Genomic DNA, 24,235 nt, shown 5'->3' on the forward strand with positions numbered 1-24,235 from the left:
CTGTGTGTGGAGCCATTGGAAGTGGCTGGGCTGGTGGCTGCGCACCTCCAGCCCCGCCGCCAGCCGCTGCCTGTTGGCCCCAGTCAGGTGCTTGATGTGGAGCAGGGGGTCGGGGTGGTCGCGTCAAAAGTTGAGGTTCCTGAAGTGGAGCCAGGCCCCGGCATCGCCCGGCTCATCTGAGCCAACCCAGCCCAGCACTCTGTGGAAGCCGAAGAGGTCGAGCTGCCGCAGGAAGCCCCCGATGTGCGAAGTGCATGGCTTGGAAGGAGTCCGGGGCTGGCTTGCGCCTCCTCAGAGCCTGCCCCGAGGGCATTGCCCGAGCTGAGCATCTCTTGCTCAAAGAAGGAGCGGTTGATGAGCAGCCCCTGGGCCCGGCTGTCCCAGTGCATGGAGCGGACGTGGGGACTGTTGGCCAGGCGCCAGAGCTTGGCGGGGAAGGTGCTGGTGCTGAGCCCGGCGGGCTTTGTGTGTAGATTCAATAGGAACAGTTTGGTTGTTGTGCAGTGAGCTGGTGCACACACACACTGTCTCAGTTGTTTGCCAAAGTCTAACCTGGATCATTTTTGTTAATGCAGCAAAAAAGAGATGGAGGATTTCATCTGGAGGATGAAGATTGTTTTTGCAAGGAGGGTGACAAGGTACAGTGCTTCAATTTTAGCATTACAGAGCAGTGGATATTTTCCCAGTCACTGCTTGCAGTGCAGATCCTGCTGGTGTCTTTTACGGCTTAATGTTGGACCAGAATGTGTGAGTCAGCACAGGCTGGCAAAATCTCCCAGTTAGAAGACAAGGAGTAGATTGTGTCTGTTACCTTGCTCCTTGTGGGATCCCCAAAGCACCAGCTGGGCAGAGGTGCAGTATTAGAGATGTGGGCACCCTTCAAGTCAGCCTGTGCCAGAGGATCACTGACTTGTCCAGGGTTATTCCCAGCTGCAAGGTCACTGTAGCGATTTACAGTCCCCCTTAGCTGTCTTCCACTTTACATCCATTCCTCCCAACAAATCTTTTTCAAAATCTCTCTAGTTCCATGATCTTCTCTGTTTTGGGCTCTTTGTTACGGTGATGCATCAGCATGTAAAAAACCCCAAATCAAATTGACCGCGTGGATGCGTCTTTGGCCTTTTTTGGATAGTGTTCTTTCATGTTCAGGAAGAACTTGGAGAAGGTGGGAATCTGTGCACTTCAGCCACCATGTCTGGAATTGGCAATAAACGGACGGCTGGAAAGCCTGGCCCTTCTGCACCTCCGGAGAAGAAGGCAGGGGTTGAAAATTCAGGCACCACTGCGGAGACCATTAAACTTGGTGGTGTTCCTTAAACGGTATGTCTTCCTTGCATAGCCCCACTCCATCTTTTGGTTTTTTCATCTGGAGGCAGAAATGTCTCTGGGGTCAGGATGAGCCCTTCTGTGACCTGGCCTGTGTGCCTGTGCCCAGGAGGAGCTGGACATCCGGACCCTGCAGACCAAGAATCGGAAGCTGGCGGAGATGCTCGACCAGCACCAGGCCACCGAAGATGAGCTGCAGGAGCACACTGAGAAGCTGGAGCGTCGGCAGGCCACCCACGAGGCCTCTCTGCTGATCATCCACCACTACTGGAATCAGGTTGATAACAGCCTCTGTTACTTCATATACAGTTTTCTTGTCTCCCTGTACCACTGCACTCCTTTTGTTCACACCCATTCTTTATCTTGTCTTGCCTTGCCTGTCCCATCATTCAGTTGGATGAAAAGGTCCGCATCATCCTTAAATGCTTTGACCTGGACCAAGGTCTTGGAGACCTTTTGTCTGAAAGAAGAGCACTGCTGGTGCCAGAACCTGAACCAGACTCTGACAGTAATCAGGAGCGCAAAGATGAGAGGGAACGAGGTGAGGCACCTGTCTGGGGAGAGTGGGAAAAGTGGATTTCCGCTGTGGACAGTGCTGATGTTCATTTCTAAAGGCTGACAGAGACTTTTTTGGTGATTGTGAAGAGCAGTGATATGCTACCTTCTAGAACACACTTTTTTTTAACCCTTTTATGTTCCCAGGGGAAGGACTGGGGCCAGCATTCTCCTTCCTGGCCAGTCTAGCCAGCAGTGCCAGCAAGGAGATAGAATCTCAGCTGCAGGAGGGTGTGGAGTTAAGGTTAGATTTTGAATATTTTGAAAGAAACCTTGGGTGGGATATCAGCTCATGCTCGGTGTGCCTTCTGTGTGCTCTGACCAAGTCTGGCATTGGTGTAGGGAAGTGTTGCTGTCCTTGGCTGGCAGTCGAAAACTTTGTGGTAGTAGCTTTGACACTGGTGCCAGGTGAGCCTGTCCTCAGGTGCTCTAGTTTCAGCTGTCACCCTGGTGCTGTGGTTGTCACATGGTGTGATGGTGTGTTGGCCTGGTGTGTCACCCTGGGCCACCTGTTGCAGCAGGTTTATGCATGAATTTGGGCAGCATTCGGATGTCCCTGGGCATGCTGGGTTGCTGGCACAGACACAGCTGAAGTGATCTCTGGTGTGAAGGGATGGCCCACGGGTGAGAAATAGGGCAGCACTGTTAAACTGCAGAGCCTTTTGCTTATGGAGTGCAGGTCAAAGCTCTCTGTGGATGGAGATCAGGCCCTCAGGAAGCACCTGTGGCAGAGGTCAATTAAACTGAAGTTAGACCCAGAAATCTCCTTTTCTCTTTTCTTATTTCTCTGTATTTTGCTGTTCAGGAGTAAAAACAATTTTTCATTGGTTTAATTCCTGCTGTTCAGAAATCAAAGCTTGATTTCCATTAATTTTCTTTTCTTTGTGCACCTTTCAGATATTTCACTGATGGAAGAAGCAGTAGTGGAGCTGAATGCCTACCTGTCACACAAGAATGGACCGGCTGCAGGAACTGGCTGATGTTCTTCAGGAGAAGCACAGAGTCATGTCTCAGGAGGTATAAATAGGAGAGAGAAAGAAATCTGCTTTAGGCTCCTGCTTAGCATAATTTATGGTTCCCGTGGATTGGAAGGCACTTCATTTTCTTGGATGGGCACAGGAAGAGCATGGTTTGAAAGTTACGAAAAGGGTTGTTGCTGTGGAGAGCTGTAGATAGATTTTCTGTAGAAATCAGATTGATTTGCTTGTTACATCACTAAAGGAAAGGATAGAAGTATTTCAGGGAACTGAATGGATTTAACTTTTAAAGAAGAGGGGAGAGCAGGGAAACTGGGGGCACGTGATGCTGAGGTGGCTGTGTAGACACCTGGAACAGTGGAGGTGACATTCCTGTCATTCTCAGTTCCTTGGTTTCTCTGTGTAATTTGACAGTGTAATGATATCAGTTACAGGATGATCCTGGCTGTTACAGGATTCCCATTAGTAGCAGCATATGTTGGAGAGATTTCAGTTGATTTAAAAATTGTGTTTATGCTGGTCTTGCACAGCGTTAGACCTCTGAGCACTTAGGTGCTCTGTAGAGCAGATGGACGTAGGGATTGAAAAGATTAAAATCCAAAAAAGGCTTTGAATCCGCTGAGGTGGCTGCCTCTGTATTCTGCCAGATATTACCAGCTTCCTGCTCTTTCTCCATTTTCAGTTTTGTCTTAATTTTGTTGCTGTCTTGAGATTTAGCCAGTGTAAAATTCAGATTGCGTAAAAGTCTGTCACCACAGCAAAAGATGAAAAGCACATGATGAGTAAGAGAAAAATGACTCCAGAGCAGTGGCAGGAAAAGCTGACTCTATGCAGTGTGCTGGCTGAAGCACTCCTTTGATTGCAGTTCTCCAAGCTGCAAGAGAGGGTGGAGACAGCAGAATCCCAGTTGTCTGTCCTGGAGACCATGACTGATGACCTTCAGTGGGACATTGACAAGATCCACAAGAGAGAGCAGAGGCTCAGCCGCCACCTGGCCGACGTCCTGGAGCGAGTAAGCGCCGGCCGGAGCCCTGGGATGTGGGGGTAGTGTTGGACTCTGGTGTGTGACATCCTCTCTGGGACTTTGCTGTGTGACATCCTCTCTGGGACTTTGCTGGGAGCACTGCTGAGAATCTGCAGTGCTCCTTCTTTGGTCTTGGACCTGCTGCATCAGTCTTGTCAGTGTTTCATTGGGTCTTGAGGAAATGTCTTGCATTTTTTGCAGGTAAATTCCAAAGGCTACAAGGTGTATGGAGCTGGGAGCATCCTCTGTGGGGGAACAATCACCATCAATGCCCGCAAGGTGAGGTCAGGAGCTTGGTTGTGGGCGAGGGGAAGAGTAAATGGAAGGAGAACAAGGGCCACAGTTTGAACAGAATTTGAATACTTATTTTGTATAATTTTTAGATCCCGTGCCACAAAGCTGGGTGACTCTGGGCAAGCCATTTTGTCAGTGTATGAGTTTTCTATTTAAGAAACAGCTGGTGGAATTAGACTCTGTCTGGCTTGGTCAAGTTACCTGACTGCTCAGGGTGTAGCTGCTGGTACTGCGTGAACAGATGGTTCATTAGCACTCTCAGGAGACACATTAAGAGAAGGATTGACAAGCAGTTTATCCCAGCAGTTTGAGGAGATGAATGCAGAGCTGGAAGAGAAGAAAGAGCTTGCTGGGAATCGCCTTCATGAATTGGAGGAACTAGGTCAGGATGTTGAGGAAGTAACAACACAGAATGAAAAGCTCAAGGTGAGACGTGTGTAGGTGTGTGAGGATGAAGGTGTTCTGTGGGATGGGCTGCCCTCAGCTTTGCAGCGCTGTGTCTGCAGAAATCCTCATTGTAGCGTCTGTTCGGAGCCTGCTGTTGAGCTGTGTTCCACTTTGCTCCAGGTACAATTGAGCGAGTCTGTGGCTCCACTTGCAGCTCAGTGCATTGGTGACAACGCGCGGCCAGCGCTGGAAATTGTGATTGTTTCCTGCCCGTGTCCCGTTCTGACCTTGGAGTCCATTTAACCAGATCTGGTTAAAACTGTTTTCATCTCTTTACAAGTAGTGATCCCTCTTCCACTTTCCCCACGTCCTGTGCAAGTGGAACCAGAGAACAGAAACAATCAGGGAACTTGTGTGGGGAGACAGGCTCTTGAAAGAGTCAAAGAATTTCTGTCTTCCCCACTGTGGGGGATGGATAAATAGGAGACAGCCTGTGAGTCTGTGATGTTTTAAAAGTGGTAACACAAGAAGCTGTGACGCTGTGGTAAATAAGTATATGGTGGAGAGAATAATCCAAATGTCATCTTAGTGGTCAGTGCCAGTTACAAGAAATGTCTGTCTCACGAACTTAAATCCAGAGATCTGATGCTGAAAACTGTCTTGAGGCACCTCTGAATTCTGTTTATCCCCATGAGTTTGTTTAGGGAGAAGTGGTCTTTAGCTTACAGGGTTTTTTTTCCCCTGCTGTTACTTTTAAGCTGAATGCATGTATATATGTGTCTCTTTCACTGCTGCTAGTCACAATAATTTGCTAACTTTTTCTCCTAGGAGTTCAGTTCTATACCTCTGGGTTTATTTTATTTCTCTTTCTTTCAGTGATTATGTTTTACTGGTAGAAGGCTGACCTAATGTCTACTTGCATGTGCATTTTCTCTGTTCTCTCCTACTTTTCTATGTGTCCGTCTTTACTGATCTGGGTGTTTACAATTTACTATGTTTTCCAAGTTCATATCTTTGAGAGAAACTATTTCAGGACCCAAGAGTGAAAAACTTCCCTCGTGGTTGCGCGAGAGAAGCAGCCCAGCGCATGAAGAGAACACAGACACTTTTTAAGGTTGGTACTGAGTCGTATCACTTGGACCTACTTCACAGCAGTGCTATTCAAGTTCTACTTTTGTCTTTGCTTGTGGCAGCTTGATTTATTGTTCTGTCTTGAGAGACAGAAACCAAATGCAAAGGCAAGGGAATCATTTTCCTTTTTGTGGCATTTTCTTGTGTCCCACCCAGGATGAGCTGCGAGGGGCAGTGGAAGAGGCTGTGAAGGAGAGCCCGGAGTACCGCTGCGTGCAGTCCCAGTTTTCTGCTCTGTACAAGGAGAGTCTGCAGCTGAAGGCACACCTTGACGAGGCCCGCACGCTGCTCCACGGCACCCGCGCCACGCAGCAGCGCCAGGTGGAGCCGATGGAGGTAACACCTCTGCTCCCCCAGCCTGGGAGCTCTGTCGTGCCCCCAGCCATCACTGCTGGCTCTGTGTGCCTCTGCAAATGCTCAGGAAATAGACGCTGCTGGCAATAAGTCAGGCTCTGGTGGTACCTGATATTGATGAGGTGGGAGATAGTCCAGGTTCAAAGCACCGAGTTCTGTTTCCTTTTTGCTCTTCAGAGGGATGAGGTCAGCCTTCACAAGAAGCTACGCACGGAGGTGATTCAGCTGGAGGACACCCTGGCACAAGTCCACAAAGAGTATGAGATGTTGAGGATAGAGTTTGAGCAGACACTTGCTGCCAGGGAGCAAGCAGGTATGGCGGTGTTCTGCTGTGCCTAAAAACAAATACCACCTAGCCACCAATGCCCATTAGGGGCTACAGTGCACTGGGATGCGTGGCTTGATTCTTTGTTACTGTTAAATACTGGTTCCGGCAGGTCTTCCCATCTCAACAAACAAAGCTCTTCACCTGTTTTATCGGGAGGCCAGTTCCATGTTATCGGACTTCTTTCATAAGATGCTGCATAATAGATATATTTTGCTAACGCTTTGGTTTATGACAGGGTATTTTGCATTATTAAAAATGACTTGTGGGGGGAAGATTTATTTCCTAGTCGGTAAGGACAATCTAGATAGCAAAGCAGTATTTCTTAAATTTCATCAGAGGAAATAAATGACATCTGAAGTTGCATTTAAATCAGATTTTTTTTGTAACAGGCCACGTTTCCCTTAGGATCATGGGTATAAAAAGAATGTGAAATGGGAACTTAAGGCTTGTGAATTTGCAAAGAATGATGGTTGCGTATAAAACTGGCATGACTTTCCTTCTGCAAATGTTTTGTGTTGCTCTGTTACGTGGCAAAATGGTGATAGTCTTATTTTGTTCTTTGTCATTGTCACTGAGCTTGTTTTCCATCTCCATGAAAGTCCTCAAGAAGGTTGACAGAAGTGTGGTTTGTTGCAGAGGTGTTTCTGCTTTTGCAGGCCCCATTAATCGGGAGATGCGTCCCCTCAGCAGCAGCCTCCAGAATCAGAAGCACCAGCTGAAGGGAGAGGTGCTGAGATACAAGCGCAAACTGGGAGAGGCCCAGTCTGACCTGAGCAAGGTAACACAGCAGGAGATTCCAAAAAAGAGGAGAAAGTGCTTAGGAGAAGGGGGAATGCTGTCACCCTTGCCAGGAGCACCAACCCTTCTGATACACTGTGCAGGATGCAGTGAAATTTTCTGTGGAGCTCTGCACTCTGCTGCTTCCTTTGACCAAACAAATGCTCCTCTGTAGCTGTGTGGTGCTCCATGAAAAGGGGCCATGGAAGCATGGATCTGGGAAGACAAGGGAGAAGGGGCTGAGGAAGACTCCTGGCTAAGAACTGAAAGGTTTGTTTTCTTGGTCATCTCTCTTGCTGTTCCAGGCCAGATCCGCTCTCGCGGTGGCAGTGCTCTTCTCCAGTCCCAGTCCAGCACTGAAGACACAAAGGAGGAACCTGCAGAGATCAAGCAGGAGCCTGCTGATCCTTCTGCCCAAGGGACTGTTCCCAAGGCTGCTTCTGAAGATGTTAATGAGATGAAGGCCAGGTGAGATGAAGAGGAATGGGAGTGGGAGAGACAGGAAAGAGAGAGGGAGCGAGAGAAGGAGAAGGAGAAGGAGAGAGAACAAGAAAAAGAGAAAGAGAAGGAAAAGGAACGAGAGCGGGAAAAGCAGAAGGAATCTGAGAAGGAGAGAGAGTCCAAAGAGAAGGAGAAAGGGAAGCATGAAGATGGAAGAAAGAAGGAGGCTGAAGTGATCCAGCAGCTGAAGGCTGAGCTCAAGGAAGAGTTGCTGTTTCTCCCTTTCCTGTGGGAGCAGTGCCCAAGCCTGGGGTGTTCACGTGGTCTTGCTTTTCCAGGATCAGCATGACTGGAGTTTGGAACCAAGAGAGTTTCTTGACACCCTCTGTATCTGATTGTGATGTGGTCAGGGCAGTAGCCTAAAGCATGAATTACCAAAGCAGATACTTCACGGTGTGGGTCAAGTAATGTTGATTTGTTGCTGTCATAACAATAGCATAGAAGTTCACAGCAGCAGGTAATAATAGAGGAGACAGCAGTTCCCCTTTGTGGATGGTTCCCAAAGCAGAGGTGGATAGTTTGTAGCTTATTGTTAGGATACCTATTTCATCTCCAGCTCACTTCTTGCATTTCAACCCGTGTGTCTGAACATGTTTTATTTCCAGCCTGTATTCAGCTGCTGTTTGATATTAGCAGGATAAGATGACCCAAGGATGACTCCATATCCATGTGGGAGATTAGAGAATATTGCTAGGCTGGGGTGCTGGCTGTGTAACAGCGGCTTTGCTGCTGTGTTCTCACTGTGGTCTGTCTCCCTTTCTCTAGGAAGGTCCAGGAGAACCAGGAGGAGATGAAACTGTTGCTAGGTATGTATTGCTCTGCCCCCAAAGAGCAGAGAGACAAAGTGCAGCTCATGGCAGCTGAGAAGGCAAAAGCTGAGGTATTTCTGATTTCTCTTCCTTTTTTCTTTTTTATGTGGTACTTAAACTTCTTTTCAAGTACTCTGCAGCAGAACTGTGTTGTTTCTCTCCTCAGAACTGAGGATTGTTTGTCTTCTCAGCTCTGTCACTTAGCTATTGGAATGGTCTGGGGATAAACAGGGGCTGGTTGCTAGTGCAGGCACACTCACACAACAATCTCTAGGTTCATCGGCACAGACCCATTTGCAGCTCCCTTCAGTTCCAGCATGTCCCTCTCTTTGGGACCCCTGTGGTTCCAAGCCCCTCTTGCCTTCTTCACAAGCAGGTCTCACCTATAGGCAGCACTTCCTCTGTGCAGCACACACACGTGGGGTAAAGAGTTCAATTACATGGCGCTACTTAGGAAAATGTGTAAGGAAAAGATACAAGGAGATAGGACAGGACAGGCTGTGATGATCATGGGCAAGGCTGAGCCAGACAAATGTGTACTGAGTGCCCATATTTCCCACGGGACTGGCTCCTTTTATATCCTTCTCTGTCTAAGCCCAAATTGTTCATCCTTGGTCTCCATTTTCCTGCACATTGCTCTGGATTTGAGCAGCTCTTGATTGCCACAGCTGTCCCAGTTCAGGAGCCATTCCTGCTTTACAGTGTCATCAGTTACAAAGTCCCAGCTGACCTTCCTGGAGGTGCTTCCTGTAGTTTCTTGGAAGCTGTTGTGACTGGAGAGGTTTGCTTCCTCTCTTTGTATTTGTTTTGTCAGGTTTGTGTCTCTGTAGACTTTATTTGGGGTTTTCTCCTTCTCCCACACTCAGATAACCTTGATGGAGTAAGGGTTTTTACACTCCTGTGTGCTCTCATCAGTTAGTGTGACTGACCAGGTTTCATTCTCATCACTGCCTCCCTTACCATTTGTCTGCCAAATTTGTATCTCTGTATGTTTTATTTTACCTCCTCCTTTTCCTGTTATCTCCTGCTTGTCTGGAAGAAGGTCCTTGACCAGATGGCCTTAAAGGAGCAGATGCTCTCTGAGCCCATATCCATCCATGTACAATTGCAGAAGACTGATGTTCCTAGTCTGATAAAAGAAGCTGTGAAATTTTCAAAGGTGTGGAAGTCAAGATCTTGGGCCTGCAGCCCATCTCAATGGTACATCTGCCTGTACTACTCTGTCAAAACAACCTGGGGTTTTTTGCCATGCTTTGAAGGCAGTCCTGAGCGTTTCAGAGAATTTTGGAGAAAAAAGGCTCTGAACAATGCTCAGGGCATATCCTTGTGTTTAGTGTTGTTTCTGGTTGGTTCTTGTAGCTTGAAGAACTGAGGCAGAGGGTGAAAGAATTGGAGGACAAGGAGAAAAAGGAGAGTAAGAAGATGGCTGATGAGGATGCCCTCTGCAAGATCCAAGCAGTGGAAGAACAGATTGAATATTTACAGAAGAAACTTGCCATGGCTAAGCAGGTGAGAAATTCCTGATGAGTTTTCTTTTGGCTGGGGCAACTGGAGGAGCTGCCTTCAGGTTACATCCAGGAAGAGAGAAGGAATTGATATCTGTGTGGGCCAGAGATGGGAGCTTGGTGCTGGTTTACCAAAGGGGAAGAAAACTGAGCAAGCAAAAGAACCAGCAGCAAAATAACCTCCTCCAGCCTCAGCTCTAGGATATCACGGGCAGGCCATGGTGGGAAATGTTTGATAACAATTAAGCATTAAATAAACAGTTAAACATGTGACCTTGGTGAAGCACACAGAAGAGAATTTGCTTTATCAGCCATTAGGGAAAGAGATTACAATTTCTTTTTAAGAATTACTACCTCCTCAGTTCATCTAGTGAATATGTTTGCATGGAAGTGGTACAATCCTTCTGCTAAAAAAGGCTCAATCCAATGAGAGACCAAGACCACCTCAGCAGGATAGAGGCAAGCCAATGAACTGACGTGTGCTTTCTCAGACTTTGGATTCTTGTTATTGCAGAAAAAAACTGCTCTACCTTGTCAGTGCTGAAGTGGCCAAAGTGAGTTGAAGGAGCTTGGCAGCCTGTTAGTTGGAAGCTGTCGAGCTGCCCACATGTAGAATTTTTGGCCTGGTGTTACCTGACAGCTGTTCAGCTGCTGGGAATTGGGTGTTGGTTTCTGCCCAGCTCTGGCAAGGACTGTGTCAAACCTGATTCTGCCAGACCAGTGACAGGTGACCATCTTTTCTCTGCACCTTCAGAGTATCTCTGCTGTGGTGCAGACTTGTAGGGAATTCGTTTTCCTGGTTGTTGGGATAATGGTGTTCCCTGACACCAAGAATCTTCCTCCATCTTCGCTAGCTTTGGTGTCTCTGAATAAAATGTTCAGGCTTACTCTAGGGGGTCCAGGGCACAGTTTGGCCAGAGCCTTTGATGCTTTTGCAGGAGGAAGAGGCCCTGCTGTTGGAAATGGATGTCACAGGCCAAGCCTTTGAAGACATGCAAGAGCAGAACATCCTGATGCAGCAGCTGCGGGAGAAGGATGATGCCAACTTCCAGCTGATGTCAGAAAGTATCAAGTCCAACCAGATCCATAAGCTGCTGAAAGAGGAAAAGGAGGAGCTGGCAGAGATGTTTTGACACTGAGAACACAGGTAATAGGGAAACAGGAGAGAGGACAAGAGAGCTGGTGGGGAGATGGAGGTGTGGGTTATCTATTTCAGGCAGCTGCCCACAAGCGTTTGTTCTCTCCCCCACTGAGGGAAAGGGGAAAGAATCGGAAGGGACAAAGTGAGAAAACAGGTGAGCTGAATAAAGGCAGCTGAACAGTTAAAGCAGAGATGTCCATACAAACAAAAGGGGAAATGAATGAATTGGTTATTTCCTGGGGCAGGCAGGAGTCGAGCCATCTCCAGGAAGGCAAAGCTTCATCAGGCCTTCTTGTTGTTTAATAAATGCTGCAGCTCTGAACATCTTCCCACTGCCTCCTTTCCACCAGCTGTTATTGCTGAGCACAGCACTGTAGGGTATGGAGCACCCCTTGGGCCAGCTGGATCAGCTGTCCTGGCTGTGTGGCATCCCAGCTTCTTGGGCACCCTGAGCCTACCTGCTGGTGGGCAGCATGAGACACAGAAGGTCTTGTGCTGTGTAAGTACTGCTCAGCAGCAGCTAAAACAGTGCTGTGTTTCTGACAGTGTTTTGCTCCAAAATGCAAAACATAGCAGCATGGGAGCTGCTCTGAAGAGAATTAACTGTCCTGACCAGAATCAGTCCAGGATGGAGTGTTCCTCTCACCAGCCTGGGAATGCATCAGGATTCAAAGGGGCCTGTCATTGTAGGAAGCTGAGGCTGCTGTATGAGCATTACAATGTCCTGGGGGTCCACTGCTATGGAGAGCAGGTGAGTGAGGAAAAGTGGGAAGTCCTTTTCCTGTTGTGTGTCTGTCTGTGTGTGTGTCTGTGTGTGTGTCTGTGTGTGTGTCTGTCTGTGTGTCTCTGTGTGTGTCTGTGTGTGTGTCTGTGTGTGTGTCTGTGTGTGTGTCTGTGTGTCTCTCTGTGTCTGTCTGTGTCTGTTTGTGTCTGTCAGTGTCTGTGTGTGTGTCTCTGTGTGTCTGTGTCTCTCTGTGTGTCTCTGTGTCTCTGTGTGTCTCTGTGTGTGTCGGTGTGTCTCTGTGTCTGCCTATGTGTCTCTGTGTGTCTCTGTGTGTCTCTGTGTCTCTGTGTCTGTCTGCGTGTGTCTGTGTGTCCCTGTGTCTGTGTCTCTGTGTGTGTCTGTGTGTCCGCCCCAAGTGCAATGCTGCCTTTGGGGCCGAGTTCCACAGGATCTACATCGGCTGAGGCCCTCTCAGAGCCACCACTGGTGCCGAGCCGGCCTCCCTCCCTCCCTCCTTTCCCTCCTTTCCCTCCTTTCCCTCCCTCCCTCCTTTCCCTCCTTTCCCTCCCTCCCTCCTTCCCTCCCTCAGCTTCTGCTGCCTGAGCTGCAGTGTCTCCTGGGAGGGGCCTTCAGGGTCTGGAAAGAAACAGCTCTGGATCTTGATTCCTTTCTTGGCTTTGTCCCTTTGGTCTTGCCCTCGGTTTTCGTGTGTTCTTTGTGTCTGAGAGGAAATTTCCCATCCCTTGCTTTCACACTGCCAAGGTGGGGGCATGCAGCTGAAGTGCTGCCTAGGTGGGATAGAAGCTGAGCTGCAGCAGAGATCAGTGAGAGCTTCATTTGAGGGCTCTGCTAATTAAATCCCATCAAGGAATGGCACTGCTCCTGGGAGGGAAGAGTTTCCCAATTAACAGGCCCCATAGAGGCCAAGGAACTGAATCTGTAGACTCAGTGGAGCAACTCCTCAGGTACCTGTGTATCTTCCTGAGCCAGGGCAAGAACCCCTGAGGGCTGGTGCACTAGGAAACCCTTGCCCAAACTCACACATCTAAATATCCAGAAGAGGAGAAAGGAGAGATCTTGGAGACCCTTAGAAAATAGCATTCCACTGACGAGCCCTGGTTGATGTGCTCACCTTCCCCTAGGCTGAGGCATTGCTGTCATTGTCCTTCTCAGAAAAGGACTTTTGGTGGTTCCTTTGCTGCAGCTTTACCGCAAAGATTAACCTTGTTATGTACAAATTCTTACTGAAGCTCTTGTTTGGTTGATTTTTCTGGTACTGCTGCCTCTGGTACTGTCTGTTCTCCCATCCTTTGTCCAGTTCTTGGAAACGTTTCTCACGAGCTTTAAACTGCAGTAGAGACACATGATTTCTTCCTTCCTCTCCTTTCAAAATATGCTCAGCTAGAGCAACTTTTGTCCCTTTGGCTGTATCCCCAGCTTATTCCTGACAAACCAGGAGTGCCAGGATGCTGCATTTAGTCACGGCTGCTGGGAATTTTGTCAGGGATGTCATGTGGCTTGGAGTTTCAGTGCTCCCTGACCTGGAGGCTGCATTGGAAGTCTGCTCCTCAAATCAAAAGAGGAAGTTGTTGATCTGTGTCATTTCTTCCTAGGGTGTAGTGTTTTCCCTGTAAACCTAACTTGCATGGAAGGTGCACCTGTCAGAGGTTTGTCTCATGGATGTCCCTTCCCTGAAGCATGGAATCTCCTGCCTTCCTCCATTCCCTCCCTGCAGGGAATACCAGGTCCAAAGTGAAAGGAATTCATCACATGCTCTTACACTATTCATTATCTTGGTGGAAACATTCAGAATATATGAGTAAAGCCTTGTAAATGATGAGGAATCCTGAAAAGTGAGAAGGAACACGGCATCCTGCCTTTCCAAGGGAAACCTGGGCAGCTGAGAGCTCCTGCCCCAGTGTAAGAACTGTTAGAAGGAATGAGAGTAGAACCTGCTTCCCTTCCTCTGGAAGTTGCTCCCGGGATTACAGGTTCTGGCAGCAAGTTGGCTAATGAATGGTGTGGTAATGCTGCTGGTAGATTTTGGGGTACAAATGCTTCTTCATCTCAACAAGGACCTGGCTCAGGAACAAACTGTCTGCATCTTCACACAGCTTTGCTACAGCAGCAAGAGTTCCTTTTACAGCTGAGAGCAGCAGCCTGAACTGAACAGCCCCAGCAGAGCTGCAGAGCCCCTCTGTCCATCCCCAGCCTCTCTTGTATCCCCTTTCTACTGAAATTGAACTCAGTGTGCACACTGCCTGGGTTGGCTTCCCTCTGCTCCTGGCAGGAAATGGATGCTTCAAACAATCTGCATCAGTTTCACAGAGGAGTTTTTGGAACCTCCTGTCCTCCCTTAGCAAGAAAAATGGCTTGGTTGTGTTCTAAAGTAATAGCTTATTTCAAGCTCATTTCTGAAAGAACTGAGTTTCTCTGTACTTTTAATTAAACCACTGAGAAACAGAATGGATGGAAATAGTTAAAACTTTCAGGACTAGTAAGTATTGGGGCAAAAAAGTGAAGCGGTGATGTTATTCTTTATGAAAACATTCTCTAAATTCAGTGTCTTGGGCAAGAAAGAAGAGCCTTGTCTCCAGTCTCCGGTGCAGCTTCAGATCCTCCCCTGTGCCACAGTCGGCAGGCACTGGTGTGCCTGTGGTACTCCCCTTCCCACAGAAGCCCACAGCAATCCCCTGTCCCCAGGGGATCAGGCTGGAGCAGTGGCTGAACAAGAAAATAACATGCCAAAATATGTCTCTGTTGGGCAGCAGTCACTTGGGTCTTTTCTGAAAAGGCACAGCTGGTGGTGCAGTAATTCAGAGCAATCCCTGTTCTGCATTTGACATGGGAGAAGCTCCTCAGACAACCACCAGAAATAACACTTGCTGAAGAGTAGTTATTAGGTGGTTGACATGTTTCCATTTCTAGTTTTGCTTTTAAATGAAGTCAGATTTGTTGAAGGATTTGGTGTCTGGAGCTTTGAAGAACAACATTTTTGTTGAAGGTATGATTAACATTTTCGGTCTGGGCTCATGTGTGTGGAGATAAGGACATAAAAGCCTTGATGAAAATAATTATAAAATTGGACTGAAATACTTTTTTTCCTTGTGTTTTAATGAAAAGAACAATCCTCATCTGTTCTAAACTAGTGATGTTGGAGGTTGTGAGGTGCCAGATGCTACACAAAGAAAAAGCTAGAAATTTTTCTAGAAATCTGATTATCTAAAGGGGAGAGGGAGGGGAAGGGAAGGCAACAGAAGTAATCAAGAACACCCCGGGCAACCCCTGCAGGTGCCTGGAGATACAGGGAGGGTAAAAATTACTTTGGTGATTTATCTGGGAGACCACAGTTAAGAGGCAGCGTTACAAACTTTCTTTTTCTCCGTAACATGGGATGTGTTGAGAAGTGGTTTTTAAAAATTGGTAGAAACCCTATTTAAAAAGCACAGTCAGTTGGGTTGATGCAGTGTTTATTCAGATGCTGAACAGCTTACCCTTTCTTGCCCTCATCACCCAGAAGGGAGAGAGCTCCATTGAGTACATTGCCTCTGAAACCACAATTCTCATTCTTCATCCACAGGGTGGTTTTGGTGACTCCTTTTGGTTTTGATGGGACCTTGCTATGGGAATAAGTCACGGTCCAGAGCCCCTTGAGTCGCCTCATCTGTGAGAAAGGACCTTACTGTCATCTTAAGACAGAGAATATTAAGGGAGTAGTTTCACACTGGCAAATATTTTGCTTTTTGAGGTAAATACTGATTTACAGTAGTGCCCCCTCTCCCCTCTCATCCTTGTCCTGTGCCACTGTGAGTCCATCCCTTCACCTGTCAGTGCAGTATTTGCACGGCTTCTCCCTGGGAGGGGCTGGAAGCCCAGCCTAGGCTCCCAGGCAGACAGAAGTGATGGTTTGGGTTTTGCCAAGGTATTTTAAGCGGGGTGAGTTCCTTCACCACAGCCTCAGAGCAGCCACACCTCCGTGTGTGCTGACAGAGCTGAGGGAATGGTGCGTGAGGGGTTTGCCACCAGGGATTTGTCTTGTGAGCCTGTGCCAGGAGGGAAGGGACTGCCAACACAGAACAGCACCTGCCATCAAGAGGCATCCGTGAGGAGCCTTCACATGGACAGAGACTAGAGCCACACAGAACACAACAAAAATGTACCAACAAAGAGACATACTGCCAATGAACAGGTTAAACCTTTTTTTTGGTATCTTTTTCTCTTTTTTTTTTTTTTTTTTTTAATTAATGCACAGAATATGTCACCACGATAGTAAAAAAAGATACACATGCATATAAAATATGGGAATCAGAAACTCAAGATAAAAAGTCAAAGATCAAACAAACTCTGGCATTTCCTCATTTTGAAAGGAAGGGATCTTGCTACAGGTTTCCTAAAATTCTTCTAGGTACTTTTATATGGAAGACAAGCATACAAAATTCAGAATGGCATTTTGAAAAGCACTACATCTTCACCGTGTTCGAACAGTTTACCAAACAGTTGGAGACAACAAAAATATCAAAATTCTGGAAGCTCTCAATTCCTATCATCTCAGTCTAATCCTGAAAGAAAATCTAAGTTACATGTCTTTGGAAAAATAGGTATAATTATATTCTATGAAGAAGACATTTGAAGAAGAGTTTAATAGACTCTATTCACAGCTTGATTTTCCTTACTGGTTATTTGTGCTTGAATTGCCTAGCTAGAAACAGCCAGAATTGCTCTAATAGACTGATTTCTTCCAAGGGAGTAAGAAGGACAGGAAAATACAGGTCAGTCAGCCTTGCCTCCAGCCCCTGACAGGGGATGGAGTAACTAATCCTGGAAACCATTCCAGACAAATGGAGAAGTTGATTGGGAGTAATGGTTAACCTACCCAATGCCCGTGACAGGACAGCCAGACTGATGGATATGGGTGGAGCAATGGATGATGTCTACCCCAGCTTCACCCAAGCCTTTGAGACAGCCTCCTACAGCAGCCTTAAACACAAACTGCCAAAATGCCCAGCGAGGAAGGCTGGAAAATGGATGAGGGCTGTCATCAGTGGCACAAAGTAGAGCTGGAGGCAAGTCCCGAATGCTCTGACCCCCAGGGGCTGATGCTGGGGCAGATACTCTTTAATGTCTTCACTCATGGCCCGCCTGGAGGAGCAGTTTACCCTCAGCAAGTCTGCAGAGAACACAAAAGTGGCAGGAGCAGCTGACAGCCCAAATGCTCCTGCCATCCAGAGGCACTTCGGCAGGCTAAAGAATTGGCCTGAGGGGAATCTGATGGAGTTGAAGGAAGGGAAATGAGAAGTCTTGGACCTGGGCAGGAATAACCCCGGGCATCAAGCGGGGCTGGAAAGTGGACGTTTTATCTTCCTTGCCTTGGTGCTTTGGGGTTGTATTGCCAAGCAAAGGCAGCAGGATGACTGCAGCCGGAGAAAGAGAGGGTTTGCGGAGCCGAGCCCGGCCGGCCCCGGAGCCGCCCCGCCCGCGCTGTGCTCGCAGCCCCGGCTCTGCCGCGCTCGTCCCCGCCAAGTCCGGCCCGCGCCGGGGCCGCGCTGGGCGCGTGCGGGCCCGAGCGCAGCGCCCCCCTCAGGCCGCGCGCCGCCGGCGCAGCCGCGGCCGTTGCGCTGCGGGCGTTGCGGCCACAGTCGGCGATCGACGCCATGGCGGAGCTGCCGCTGCCCGCCGGGCTCCGCGCCAGCACCTTCCCCGCCAAGCTCTGGCGCCTGGCCAACAGTCCCCGCGTCCGCTCCGTGCGCTGGGACAGCCGGGCCACGGGGCTGCTCATCGACCGCTCCCTCTTGGAGCGAGAGCTGCTCAGCTCGGGCGACGCCCAGAGGGGCGGTGGCGATGGGCGGGCCCCGCTGCCGCACACCTTCCGGGCCACGCAGTTCCGCAGCTTCGTGCGGCAGCTCTACCGCTACGGCTTCCACAAGGTGCCGGGCTGGCTCGGCTCGGCTGCGCCGGGCGATGCCGGGGCCTGGCTCCACTACAGCAACCCCTGCTTTCGCCGCGACCGCCCCAACCTCCTGCTGCGCATCAAGCGCCGCAGCGCGGCCAACAGGCAGCGGCCGGCGGCGGGGCGGGAGGGCCGCCGGCGCCCGCCCTGCGGCTCCCAGCAGCTGCCCGGGGCGCGGCCGCTGCCGGACGGGCGGCACGGGCGCGCTCGCTTCAGGCCGCTGCCCAGGGAGCGGCCGCCGCTGCCGGCCGGGCGCCCGCCCAGCGGCTTCCTGCTGCTGCACAGGGAGCGGACGCTGCCGGACGGGCGGGAGCTGCGCAGCCCCCGGCCCGGCCGCCTGCAGCAGCCCCCCGGGGAGCGGCCGCTGCTCGCCCGGCGCCCGCCCTGCAGCTTCCACCTGCTGCACAGGGAGCGGCCGGGGCCGGCCCGGCGGGAGGGGCCGAGCCGCTTCCAGGAGCTCTACGGGGAGCGGCCGCCGCCCGCCGAGCGGGAGGTGCTCGGCATCCCGCCCTGCCATTTCCTCGGGCTCCACGGGGAGCGGCCGCTGCCGCTCGGCCGGCAGGGGCCCCGCAGCCACTTGCAGGAGCTCTACGGGGAGCAGCTGCCTCCGGCCGAGCGCGGCGTGCTCGGCATCCAGCCCTGCAGCTTCCGGCAGCTCCCCAGGGAGCAGCAGCCCCCAGCCTACGACCCACGAGGTAGGAAAAGACTTGTAGCCTCGCTTTTGCCACAGGTTAGGAAAAGTGACCCTTTGAAGTAGTTTTCCATAAGGCTCTCTCATTGTCGGCCAGAAGTTGTCAAGCCTACCGGGAAGGGGCACCTAGGAGGCCAAAAGATTCTCTGCCTGGTTTTCCTGGCTGCTTCCCGTGATGTTTGATCCAAGGCAGCACTCGAGCTCTGTGTCCCCCAGCCACATTGTGGAGCCTGACCAAAGCGTTTGGATTCTTGCAGCCACCCCGGGCACTTCAGGGCCCAGCGCTCCAGCTGGCAGTGCAGCTTGTGCAGCATCGACGGCCTGCAGCTCAGCACAGAACACACCTGGGCAGGAGGGATGGTCGCCAGCAGATCTAGGCCTTGCTGTGGAGAAGATGATTCGGGAGATCAGGATGTCCCTGTCTGAAAGATCTCCCTCTGCTCAGGTAATTGCATTGGATGGGGATAAAAGGGGCTGGACTGAGAGCTTTCAAACGTGGTTACATGGCGGAGAAGCAAAGGCTTCTTTAATTGAACTTATTTCATCATGATTTACTTATTTAATTCTTCTTGCGAAAGAAAGATTTTTGAGAAAGGGAATGAAGAAGAAATGAAAAAAAGGTTTTTCTTGCTGGGAAAGAAGAGAAGATTGTTTGGAGAATTGCCACTGAAGGCCAAGTGTCCCGTGTAGGGAGGGGCATGCCAGAGGTGCCTCTGTTCCAGCAGCGGATGTGGGCTGTGCCTCTTTTGGGTGGGAAGGCCAAGGCCAGGCAAGGACAGGACTGCAGCTGTAGCTGCTGCTGTGTGAGCCCTGCCGTGCGTGTATGTGCTCCCAGAGCCGTGGCTGGGCTGGAGCTGCAGCTCTGTCCTTTTGCAGAATATTATACATGTTGGCCAAAGAATGTCTCTCTTTCTATTCATGTGCTGACCCATTGCCTGCAGTACATTTATGATTATGAAGCATGGCAAACTCAAGGTGGGGAGAGGGATGTTTTTTGGATTTACCAATACCTTCTTCTCAAGTGGCATCATTTTTGTAAAGTGAGACATAGCAGTTTTCAGAAGCATTTTATTCCATAGTAGAAGGAAACATTGCAGGCTTGGAACCATCTTTAGGGGTTCTCATGGCTGGGGTGTTGCCGAAGAGATGAATATTCTGAAACTGGTCATAGTGAGGATATCCTTGTGTTTAAAGGTGTTTCATTGTGGATATTTGCTTCCTCGTTGGAATAGAAACACTACTTGGTTGTCTGGCTTTTCCTGCCTTTTGGGTTGTTATTTTTTCCTGCTGTCCCAATGTCCAGATTTTTGCCCCTGATCACAAATGTGATCCTGGGAATGCCCTGGGTGCATAAATGTTTGCCTGGATCATACCCATGGGGCAGCAGCAGAGGGCTCCAAAAAGCACCACCTCGTGCTGGGTTGTGTGAGCGCTTGGCTGGGGGTGGTGAGACGCCCAGGCAGAAAAGTGTGCTTTGTGTGGGGGTTTGCAGCACCCAGCCCTGGGCAGGGCAGGCAGCGAGCTCTGTCCTTACTGGCAGCAGGGAGAGCCCCTGGCTTTCTGCTGGCTGATTTCTCCCAGCTCTGGCATGAGCCAGGGTCAGAGCTTGAGGGCACGTCCCCTCACTTGGTGTCTTCTGGTTTGCTGTGCTCATGTTTTGTCTCAGAGGTCATTTTGTAAGAGCTTCAGTTTAACCTTGGCCACCTGAATCCTGAGTTTAAAAGGCTCCTCATGTGAACCGGGTGGGCAGTGTTTCCTCCTCTGTGCTCCATGTGCTTTGGGAGTGGAGAAGGAGAGTTATCATATCCCTGATGTGTTTCCCGGAAAATAGTGAGTGATCTTTGGGTTGCTTTCTTTCTGTTTTTCTGCTTAGGACAATGTCAGTGTTGCCCCCGATTCCTCAGGAGGGGAGCCTGTGGACAGAGCTGCAGCAGAGGAAGCTTCATCTGGCACCGAGAGCTGCAGGAACGGTTCCCAGGAGCCCAAGGAGCCTGGTAAGGACAGAGCCCTCACTGGTTTAGAGAGGTGTGAGATGGCTGCTCTGAGCAGGCTTGGTGCTTCCTGGTGCCGTGAGTTCAAATCCTGCACTGGCACAAGCTGCCTGAGCCTTGCCCTCCACACTTCTCCAGAGGCTCTGGCACTGAGTCCTGTGCTGTGGCAAGAGAGCAGGGAATAAAGCTGACCTTGGGGGAGTTGTGTCACCAAGTTGGGTGTCCCAGCTTTGTGCTGAAATCGGTGGATAAATTTGCTGCAGGCTGACAGGGGAGGCCAGGCTGAGCAACTCTTGAAGGAACAGGGGAAAAGAAGAGCAAAAAGTCAGGCTAGAAGTCCAGATCACTGACTCAGTGTAGTACCAGTCTGCTGGTATTGGTGCTGACCCACCAGAAAGACAAGGAGCAGAACATCAGAGGCCTGCCAAGTGAAACATCACAGTCAGTCCAGTATCAGAATGGAAACTTAAATGAGCCCTGATTAGGGAGACCTAAGAGGAGAGAGGGAGCGCTTTGGATCCATTCCTTAGCCAAGCTGGTGCAGCCTGCAGGCCTCGTAGGGAGCTCTGTCCCTCTCAGCCCTTCCTGCCAGAGCCGATGGTCGAGTTGGAGCAGCTGCTGCTCGCTGCAGGGGGCAGTTGGTAGATGGCCCTGGTAATGGAGCTGGTTCATGACTCAGCTCCCAGCAGCCCTCAGCTTCAGGCATTTCAGTGAGGACTGAGGTCTGTCTGTCAGCACAGAGAAAGAACAAGGCTGGGCTTCTTTGTGGCTCCTGGGGCTGTGTGTGTTTCAAGCTCTCGTGGGTGCCCTTTGCGCTGCGAGTGCTGAGACTTTATTGAGACCCTTCAGTGTTTTGAAACACACTTTTGAACACTTGGAATGGTCCCTGTTCTTTTAAGGGCAGGCTTCAAATTGCCAAGTGAGAGTCTGCCTTTCAGGCCATTTTGGCAGTCCCTGGTAGAAGGGCAATTGCTGTCCAGGGGAAAGGTGCACAAGGGCCAATATTGACTGAGCGTTCCCTTGGCTTCCCAGATGCCATCTGACCAACATCTCCAGGAGGGCTGCTCTGCGTGGCAGGTGGAGACAGAGGAGAGCCTGTGACCATCGGGCAGGTAGAATTCCTCTGTTTGTAAATATGTTTATAGATTCCTATGGTTTTATTTATCAAAGGGTAGAGTTCTATTTATAATTAGAGTGTTCTTTTTATATAAGCATATATTGATAGATCTGTAGAGTAAAATAAGGATATATATTCAGTTAGAGAAGTGATATATTTTATAATAAATTTGTATTTATAGATTTTCAGAGTTTAATTTTTTTTGTGTAGCGTCCAAAAAAAAAATATAGATGAAGTTTCACTTATAAATGCTTATAGTTATATAGTAAGAGGAATATGAATATTTAGATGGATAGCTTGCTGTTTGCGTAGGCCTTGGCTGCTTTTTTACCTCTTTGCCCCCTCGGCTGCCTTTCTCACCTCTTGCTTTTCCCCCTGTGCCCCCTGTGTCCCCTCTCCCTGTGCTGAGTCCGAGCTGGCGGCCGGGCTGGCCAGAGCAGCACTTCCAGCCCCGGCTGTCCCTGGAGCGGTGGGAGCTGCCGCTGGCCCCAGGCACTGTCCCCTGAGGAGCTGCTGAAGGACGGTGAGCCAGAGGGGGCTGAGGGGGCTGAGGGGGTGGTGGCGCTGAAGGGACGGGGAGCCTGAGCTGCTGCTGGGGCTGAGGGCTGTGGGGCAGCCGAGGCTGATGGTGGCACTGAGGTGACAGGGAAGTGGCACAAGCTGAGGGGCTGGCAGGTCTAAGGGGGATGGGAATGGAATGGATGGGATGGGATGGGATGGGATGGGATGGGATGGGATGGGATGGGATGGGATGGGATGGGATGGGATGGGATGGGATGGGATGGGATGGGATGGGATGGGTCAGAAAGGGACTGAGGGGATGAGAGGACTGTGAGGGCCTGAAGGAACTGAAGGGGGCTGGGGGTTCAGTGAGAGCATGGCAGGGCTGAGGGGATGGAGGGGGCCAGCAGGGAGCACAGAGGGCTCCGGGACTGCAGCTCTGCCAGGCCTTGGAACCAATTCCAGAGCCTCCACTTTTGCCCCAGCTTCATGGAAGACCTCGAGGACAGCCAGAGACGGACAGGAGCCAGCAGAGAGAAGCTGAAGGCCAGCAGCAGGAGCAGGGAACAGGGACCTGCTGCTGCCACCCTGGAGAGAGCTCGGGTGAGGCCACAGGTCTGGGCAGGCAGGGTGGGGCTGAGGGCGGCGTGGGCTGTGGCCGTGGGCACTGCCCGGCGGGGCAGGAGCAGGCCCTGCCCGTGCAGGGGCCGCTCAGCGCAGCTGCCCCGGCCGGCACAGGGGCTGTCCTTGGCCAAGGCAGCTGTGCCGGCAGGGCCCGGCAGCTGTGCCGCCTGTGCCGGGCTGCCGGGGCTGCGGGACGGTCCCGCCGCGGCTGCGCTCACCACAGCCTGGCCCGCTCGCTTTTTCTTTCTAACCCTCCTGGGGAGGCTCTGAGATTTCCTCTTCCCTGATGGAAGTGCAGCTGCTGCCAAGGGAAACGTCCCCGTACTCACTCAGTGTTCCCTTTGCTTGCCAGATGTCCCATCTGCTGTCCCTGTCCAGGAGAGCTGCTCTGCACGGGAGGAGGAGACCGAGGGAGAGGCTTGGAAGATGGGGCAGCTGGGATCCCTCTGCTTCGTGTGCGGTGTAAAGATACGCAGACTTGCATGGACTAACTAATAATTACATTGATATTTTCATATGTAGCTTGCGATTTGTATAGGTCTATTTCTATACATATGTTGTTATATTTATGAATGTATTCTGTATATATGTACATATAGATATATATGCATTTGCAGTTGCATATTTGTGTAAATATGTATCTAGTTTTTTATGTATGTTGTAATATCTGTGTTTAGTTCTTTTTCCATATGTGTACAGCTTTCTAGGTGTTTATATTTATTGATCTAGTTTTCAGTATATGTCTTTTAAAATTAGTGTATTGGTATTTGTGTCGGTCGATATGCCTATTTTTATATTTTTTTTTGTATATTGACCTATTTCTATGTAATGATATTTACACATGTCTCCTGATGTATAGCTGTATATTTGTATGGATGCAGTTGGATTGATGTTTAGATTGGTACTGTAATATTTGTTTATGTATGGATAGCTGGGGTTTATGTATCATTTATATATATATGTATATAGTATATAGTCTGTAATATATTATCTATATTTACATCTGTAGATTGATATAGATGTATTTTTTTATATGTGCATATATGTATGTATTTAGTTCTATTTAAAGATGTATGGGAGGTATAGTTGCATAACTATTAAATTCTTAGTATAAGGCTATTTATTGAAGGAGTGCTTATTTTTGTATTTGTCTTTGGGGTCTACATTTGTAGTAATATGTAATAAATTAAGTTGTTAAACGCCTAATTGATCTTTGTGTATAGTGAGTTGTGTATAGTAGAGGCTAGCAATAAATCAAGTTTGGTTAAGTGAACTTGGTATTTGTATATTTTTACAGAGACTGGTTGTAATAATCTAATAAATTCCTGGTTTTACCCTAAATTGAGATCTGTTTAGTTCTGTATTGTCAGCATGGGTGTAGCAGTTTGTAATCTATGACATTTTTCAACTGAAATTGATTCTGGTGGATTTGTGGATCAGCAGTGTGACTGTGGCAATCTGCAAGAAATGCCATTTGTCAGCTGCGATGGCTGTTGTGTGATTTGTGCTACCCAAAGCCATGAGCAGATGG

At 49.6% G+C, this 24,235-nt stretch overlaps 1 long non-coding RNA gene and 1 pseudogene across 1 annotated transcript; both read left to right on the plus strand.

Moving 5' to 3' along the window:
- Window positions 1–1,148: 1,148 nt before the first annotated feature.
- Window positions 1,149–12,297, plus strand: LOC132322460 (E3 ubiquitin-protein ligase BRE1A-like; annotated as a pseudogene).
- Window positions 12,298–21,499: 9,202 nt separating this feature from the next.
- On the plus strand, window positions 21,500–23,977 carry LOC132322295 (uncharacterized). The gene is made up of 3 exons (XR_009485080.1): window positions 21,500–22,102; window positions 22,566–22,683; window positions 23,057–23,977. It is a non-coding gene; the product is annotated as an uncharacterized LOC132322295 (long non-coding RNA).
- Window positions 23,978–24,235: the final 258 nt, after the last annotated feature.

The sequence above is a fragment of the Haemorhous mexicanus genome, chromosome Z, assembly GCF_027477595.1.
Source record: "Haemorhous mexicanus isolate bHaeMex1 chromosome Z, bHaeMex1.pri, whole genome shotgun sequence".
Classification (NCBI taxonomy): Eukaryota; Metazoa; Chordata; class Aves; order Passeriformes; family Fringillidae; genus Haemorhous; species Haemorhous mexicanus.